The sequence below is a fragment of the Vombatus ursinus genome, unplaced genomic scaffold (genome assembly GCF_900497805.2).
Source record: "Vombatus ursinus unplaced genomic scaffold, bare-nosed wombat genome assembly UNPS02009835.1, whole genome shotgun sequence".
NCBI lineage: Eukaryota > Metazoa > Chordata > Mammalia > Diprotodontia > Vombatidae > Vombatus > Vombatus ursinus.
In genome coordinates this window covers 281046-289214 of record NW_020949613.1, presented here as the reverse complement: position 1 = coordinate 289214, position 8169 = coordinate 281046, and the positions used below count along the sequence as shown (strand labels likewise).

At 38.0% G+C, this 8169-nt stretch overlaps 1 pseudogene; it reads right to left on the bottom strand.

Moving 5' to 3' along the window:
- Positions 1 to 7619: 7619 nt before the first annotated feature.
- LOC114036480 lies at positions 7620 to 7960 on the bottom strand (annotated as a pseudogene).
- Between the last annotated feature and the right edge of the window lie 209 nt (positions 7961 to 8169).

The window sequence follows — 8169 nt, the reverse complement described above, 5'->3', positions numbered from 1 at the left end:
ATACTTAAATAACCCCATTTCAGAAAAAAGAAATTGAACAAGCCATCAATGAATTCCCTAAGAAAAAATCTCCATGGCCAGATGAATTTACAAGCAAATTCTAACAAACATTTAAAGAACAATTAATTCCAATACTATATAAAGTATTTGGGAAAATAGTCAAAGAAAGAGTCCTAACAAATTCTTTTTATGATATAAATATTGTGCTGATACCTAAACCAGGAAGAGTTAAAACAGAGAAAGAACATTATAGACCAATTTCCCTAACTAATATAGATGTGAAAATTGTAAATATAATATTAGCAAAGAGATTACAGCAACTTATCTCAAGGATAATACAAGGATTTATACCAGGAATGCAGGGCTGGTTCAATATTGGGAAAACTATCAGCATAATGGACCATATCAATAAAAAAAATTAACAGAAATTATATGATTATCTCAATAGATACAGACAAAGCTTTTGACAAAATACAACACTCATTCCTATTAAAGACACTAGAGAGCATAGAAATAAATGGAGCCTTCTTTAAAATGATAAGTAGCCTCTACCTAAAACCATAAGTAAGCATTATGTGTAATAGGGATAAGCTAGAAGTGTTTCCAATACGATCGGAGGTGAAATAAGGGTGCCCATTATCACCACTGTTATTCAATATTGTACTAGAAATGTTAGCTTTAGCAATAAGAGAAGAAAAAGAAATTGAAGGAATTAGAATAGGCAGTAAAGAAACAAAGCTATCAATCTTTACAGATGATATGATGGAATACTTAGAAAACCCTAGAGAATCAAGTAAAAAATTACTTGAAATAATAAACAAATTTAGCAAAGTTGCAGGATATAAAATATCCTGCAGAAATAATTTGCATTCCTATGTATATCTAACAAAGCCCAAAAGCAAGAGATGGAAAGAGAAATTCCATTTAAAGTTACCATAGACATTATAAAATATTTGGGAGTCTACTTGCCAAAACAAACCCAGGAACCATATGAACACAATTATAAAACACTTTTCATACAAATAAAGTCAAATCTAAATAATTGGAAAAATATCAGTTGCTCATGGGAAGGCTGAGCTAATATAACAAAAATGACAATTCTATCTAAATTAATTTACTTATTCAATGTCATACCAAACTACCAAAAAACTATTTTATAAAGCAGGAAAAAAATAATGAAATTTGTCTCGAATAACAAAATGTCCAGAATATCAAGGGAATTAATAAAAAGAAATTCAAGGAAAGGTGGCATAGCTGTACCACAACTTAAATTGTATTATAAAGCAGCAATCATCAAAACTACTTGGTACTGCCTAAGAAAAAGAGTAGTAGATCAGTGGAATAGCTTAGGCATGCAAAACACAATAGTCAATGACTATAATAATCTACTGTTTGATAAATCCAAAGACTTCAGCTTCTGGGATAAGAACTTAATATTCAAGAAGAGATTGTTTATGACACTAGTGTTTAAGGATCTTCATAGTCAAATAAAGTCAACAAGCATTTATTCGTTGCTCGTGATGCTCCAGGCAGGGGGAACTGGATGACACAGTGGATAGAGCACTGGGCTCAGAGTCTAAAAGACTCATCTTCATGAATCAAATTCTCAGACAATTTCCAGGTGTGTGTCCCTGGGCAAGTCACTTAACTCTGTTTGCCTCTGTTTTCACATCTGTAAAATGAGCTAGAGAAGGAAATGGGAAACCACTCCAGTATTTTTGCCAAGAAAACTCCAAATGGGGTCATGGAGAGGACATGACTGAAGAACAACAAATGTTCTAGGCACTATGCTAAATGTTATGAATAAAAATGTAGGCAGAAAGGAAAACAGTTCCTGTTCTCAAAGAACTTATATTCTAATTGGGGAAATCAATTTTTAAAAGGCAGATGAAAGAGTAATAGAGGAAGAAAAAGTCCTGTGGAGATGAGTCTGTAGTTCACCCTGGAGAGGAATGAAGAAATGGATGACCTGGAACTCTTCCTTAATTTGGAGGTTCTGGGAGGAATCAGTCATTCAGAAAGAAAAAGAGAGAGACAGAGAGATAAAGATACAGAGACAGAGAGCCCAGGGTTGGGAGGGGGGGTACTTCCATTGTCCTGGGGTTAAGTGAGCTTTCAGAAGAGGAGGTTATAATCAAAACAAACTCAAATACTGAAGGAGAGGACATTAGAACGAAAAGAAGAAATAGTAATAGCCTTGGATCAAGGGTAGAGTAAGGAGAAGAGAACTGCAACACAGAGAAAATGGGCTAGTTCACTTATCAGAAGAAGGAAGCTCCCTCTCTTCTACCAAAAGAGGAAAGTGAAAATAAAGGGCAAGAAATGTACAAGAGAACTGGAAAGAGGGAAACACAGGATTAACAATAACTAAGAACGTGAATGGGCTGAACTAACCCATAAAATGGAAGAGGATAGCAGCATGGATTAGAAAGAAGAATTTGATAATATGTAGTTTAAAAGAAACACACTTGAAACACAAAGATTTACACAGAGTTAAAATGAAGGGCTTGAATAAAGTCTATTATGTTCCAAACAGCACGTTACAATCAACACAAAGCCTGTGGTTCTATACTTCACAGTTTTTCTTATTTATTTATTTATTTTCTTTTTTTTCCCACAGCTTTTCAATATGTGTTCTGATTCTTCTGATCTTTTTAATACTGAAGTGCATTTTTTAAGAACCCACACCTCCACCAGGTCTTCTTTTGATAACTGTGTGAGGTGTGGAGTTGATCTTGGGTCCTCCAAGGCCATGATAGAGGACCTTAAGTTCTGGCTGGTCCTACCAAGTGAGAAAGGCTCCAAATATTGTCCCAGGGATGAACTGCATGCCAATAGTCTAAGGATAAACTTAGTTACACTCAGAAAGGTTAATCCTTAGATTGGCTGCATTGCAATGATTTTTTTTTCAACTATATCAAATCAATTCTCAAACACTATCTATTTAAGTTATAGCAAAAATTGTAATTTGTGTTGGAGAGAGTGTGCACAGATGGATGAGATGACAGCTCCTTGATGCACAGAAGGATGGACTCTTGTAATAATAGTATTTTTTTGAAATTCATTTAGTGCCTCTGTATTTTTCTCCGTCAAATAACTGCAGAATAAATAGGAGGCAAAGGGGCTTTTAAAAAAAAAAAAAAGGACCTTTTTTTTTCAGAGTAGAAATAAACATTCTTCCTGGATCCTGATAGGGGCTCACAAAATCTGACCATTTTAAAACAGAAATGTCAAGTCTGTTAAGCACAATAAATATTTGTGCATGCCACTTTCCATGTCTGTACCTAGCTACCTTGTGTGTTGCATATGATAATCCCTAAACCATGACAGTTCTTCTATAACATTCTAATTCAGTGCTGTCAAATATGAAAGGGATCCCTGCCAGCAACATATTCACTTAGAAAACCACAAATTAACATTATCTATATGTTGTATTGCATTTTTTATTTAAACATTTCCCAATCACATTTTAATCTGGTTAAGCTACACCCTGCTCTCTGTCACCTATCCAGTCTGTAACTAAACCAATTTCAGCTGTAGTAACATGTTTATGATCCCATTAAGATACGGGTTGTAATCTAATACCATGATCTGGGGATATGGACATTTTCCTTACTCTTCTTCTTAGCATTTGGACAGCAGACCAAGATTGGAACTAGTGGAGCTCCAGTCAATGGAGCTTAACCATCCCAAGAACCTCCACTGCTCTAGGTCCAGGGTTTCCCAACTAGCAGATATGTTGATACATTTGATGAATGTGGACTTGTTTTACATTTAGACATAAAGGTCAAAATAGAGTATAAGTTGGTCCAGACAGAAAAGCTCAGGAAGCTTCTGCAAAAAGTAGAGCAGAGTCACTATCAGACTTGTGGAACTGTGGTAAACTACAAAAAATATTCAGGTTGAGGCTTAGGTCAGCTTCTCACTTGTTAGAGAGGTCTGGAGCCAGGTTCCATGGGGATGAAGGGTTCCACTCAAGTTCCTGCAGGTTAGTCACTTTTGTTTTATAAGCTAGGGTATCCATTACTAAAAAAAGAGTCTCCAGAATGGGAAACAAATCATCTAAAGAGAGATTTGCCTCTGTATCTGAAGAAAGGACTCCCACATTTTTCATTCATGCTCACTATTGGTATAAGACTTACAGATTCTTATACAGATGAAGTTTTTTATACCAGAAATGATCTTGCTAAGCAGTTTCCAAAAGAAGGATTCTTTGATTTTGATAAAATAGAACATTTTAGAAATACCCTTGGATCTTGCAGCTCAAAGACGAAAAAGATGAGCCAGAAATCTATTTTGATCAGCATGTATAAGCTTCCATGAGATTTCAACAGTTGTACTTCTTTCCCTTTAGACGAATAGCATTTTTCATCTTTAGTTTTTTGGAATTGTCTTGGATCATTGTATTGCTGAGAATAGTTAATTCTTTCACAGTTGTTCATCTTACAATATTACAGTTACTGTGTACAATGTTCTCCTCGTTCTGCTCACCTCACTTTGTTTCAGCTTATTTAAGTCTTTTTAGGTTTTTCTGAAATCATCCTGCTTGATGACTTTATAATTTCCTTCCTGGTGGACACAAGTGCCAGCCACTTTAATGTCCAGGTTCAAGATTTCCTTGATATGCTATCAATGGCATTACTAATAAGCTAGCTCCCCACTGGGTTAATGAACCTCTTTCCATTATTTTAGGATCTATTTCTGACCAGCATGCATGCCTTTTTGCTCAGCCCTCTTCTTCTTGTAAATTTGTTAGAAAGGCATCTTTTTAAGATGACTCCAGTTGTTGGAGTTTTTCTTCATGCTCCAGATAGAGAATGAATGCACCATTTTGGCAGCTCTGAAACAGTCATCTGTACCTCAGCAACCTCTAACATACAGCAGTCAACTTTTGAATAAGTTCCACCTTGTCTGTGGTCCCAAGCACATTAAGCAGTTAGGATGCATTTTTAAAGCACTACCAGTTATGATGCCTTTACCCTAGTTCCTCAGTATCCACTGTGCCTAGAAGCAGAGGAAGGTATCAGACTGATTACTTCTGCCCTTGTGAAATAAGGTACTACTATTCCAACCAGTAGGCCTTGTAATATTCCTATGTTACCTGTCACGAAACCTGGAAGGGGCCCCTATTTATTTGTCTAAGACCTAAGGGATGTAAATTCTGTAGTTTTGCCTGTCTTCCCAGTTGTCCCAAACCCAACCACCATATTATGTTGTACCATTCAAATGTATATTATTTTATGTTTATTGATGTAGTTTCTGCTTTCTTTTCCATCTTTACCCAATACCTGTTCCCTTTCACATATCATAGGCTGCAATATACTTTCATGAGGAAGTCACAAGTTTCTATAGAATCCCCTTCTCTGTTTTTACAGATACTTAAGAAAGACCATAATTATATTCTTTCAAGGTAATTCTGTTCTAATTCAGAATGTAGATAAACTCCTTCTTGGCAAGATTGATTTTGCATTTGGTATATATATATATACTATATATAGTAGTCTGACTTCCTTATTTTGCTAAATGAGAAGTCTGGTGATTTGGAAAAGCTGCATAAGATAGTAAACAGCAAAGCCTAGATTCAAACCCATGGCTTCTAACTAAAAACTTGATCAGCAGTGTGGAAAGTTGAAAAGGCAAATTTTGATTAGATTGCAGAGGGCCTCACTCACTGCATTAGCTTTAGTTTCTTGTCATGAGACAATTGCTGTTGACAGTTTCTATCAGAAACATCTACCTTAAGGATGTATTTAAATATTTCACTCCATCTTCAAGTCTTGGTCCAGATGTTTCCTCCACCAGGTTACACAAGTCTAAGCCTGCTGACTTAGGATGACTTGGCACTTTTGAATGCTAGAATGTTTTTGCAAACCAGAGTCTTGCAACGTTTGCATTTTACTGTAGAGTAATTATTTTACTTGATTAGAGTTGGATACTTTCCACCAAAGGACTGCTAAGTTTCCTCTGCTCCCTCCCTCATAGGACACTGGAAACATTGCAAATAACCCTCCAAGATAATTCATACTTGGCCTTAGATTCCAGTATCTGGTACTTTTTAAGGACTTGTTTTCTACAGTTAATTTTTGTCCTTTCTTTTCCAAGTTACTGACTCTCTCTTGCATACCTCTCACTTCTTTTCCCATTTTTGATTCTACCTCTCTCATCTGACTATTAAAATCCTTCTTGAGCTCTTCTAAGAAGATTTTTTGGCCTTCATACTAGTTCATATTCCCTTTTGAGGTTCCGAATGTGGGTTTGCTGACAATGTTGTCCTCTTCAGAATTTCTGCCTTGATCTTCACTGTTCTCATAATATGAATCTATTGTACGTTTCTTTTTGCTCATGGTGTTTGCTTATTTCCTGACCTTTAAAGAGACTGAGCTTTCCTGCTGGGGAGCAGAGGGCACTGACCCAAGCTCCTTGTGTTGGGAGTCTAGGGCCTGGTCACTGGCTTTGTGTGCTGGGGCCTCTGATGTTGGCAGTTGGAGGCTGTAGGGTTCTGGCAGCTTACCTGGTATTGGGCTGGAATCAGCAACACTGGAACTCTAGGGGTAGGATTGGGTAGTGTGGCCCCTGGAGATTTCCTGCTCAGTATTGCTGCTTCCTTTAGTTTTGCTGAGGCACTGGGAGACCCAGTACTGTAAAATGCTGGGGCACCTAGTGGTTTTCCAAGCTGGTTTCCACTGGTTCCCCCACCCTCACTGAGGCACTCAGGGGTCCAGGTATTGGTGTTTGCTTGCTCCATCACCTGGGTTTCAGGATCTCCTCTTGGTATGCTGAGGTGGGGTTTTCCACTAGCTTGCTGGGACGCTTCCTGTTCTGTACTGCTCCCCTTCCCCCAGGTCAAGAGGAGCCTTTCCCATTAACCCCTCAAGCTACCTGGGCTACTGGACTGCTGCACCCTGTCCTTCTTCTGGTTCAGCTGTTCCAGGGTTTTTCCTGGGGCGATATTTTCTGGGCTTTCAGAGGTTAATAAGGGAGGATTAGAGCAACTTACTTCTTACTCTGCCATCTTGGCTCCCAGAAGCTTCTGGTACTTTAAAAAGAAAAAGAAATTAAAATTTCTTAAACTTTCCTGAGTAGTCCCCTTCTAAGGTTCAGCAAACTAGCCTCCTCCCTGTGCCTCCTACGCGACATTCTATTTCCTCTATTGATACCTTTGCATAGACCGTCCCTAGTGCCTGGAATGCACTCCTTCCTGTCTCTGTTTCTTAGGATCACTCATTTTCTTCAAGATCCTAAATTGGGTCTTTCTTGATCTCCTAAGTAGCTAGTGACTCCCCCAAAGTACTTTATAGTTCCATATACTTACACAGTGTACCCCAAAAGTCTTAAGGAAGAAGCTCTAAACAACAATTATAGTAATACTTTTGGGACATTCTTTCTGTGCTCGTGTCATTTCTTCTTAATTGAAGGCAAGGCAAGCAGAGTTTGGCTTTTGTCTTAGAATCCCTGGTGCCTTGTTCAGGGTCTGGACCACACTAGGTGTTTAATGTTTGTTGAGTGATTGATCACTCTTTCTGAACTCTCATAGCACTGTATTTCTATTTCTATTTCTTTTTTCTTTCTTAGTTCAATAAGTTTATTTTTGAAAATGTACACAAAAATGTTGAACCATTTCATGCATCTTCAGCAGCTGTCTCCACCCTTGGTGTTCCTGGTACAGATCACTTGTGCTCTGTGTTTGGAAACTAGCTTAATCAGACCTTTACTAAGCAGTTCCTGGAGGGCTGCCCTGGCTAGAGAACCACAGATCTTCAGTCTCTCTGAGACTGCCGCAGGGGTGATAAGTTTATAGTTAGGGACCTCCTTGCAGAACCAGATTGTTGAGCTTGTCTCGAACTTTTCCCTTGGACCACTTCTTTTTCTTAGCCTTGCCCCCAGACTTGTTCACAGGATCTTTGTCCTTCTTAGCCAACTTGCCAGTATCTTTCTTCTTCTTATCATCCTTGGGCAGCATGGTGAGGCTTCAGGAACTCCTGCTGCCGCTACCTCCAAGCTAAGATGTCAGACAAAAAGTGTATTTCTATTTCTTATGCACTTCTCACATGACCTCTTTGCGTTATGCCTATTTACGTATATGTTTTATCTCTTCTTCCAGAGTGAAGCTCCTTAAGGGGCTTAAATCTTCTTTATTTTTCCATCTTATTTATTTCTGTACCCCCCTTT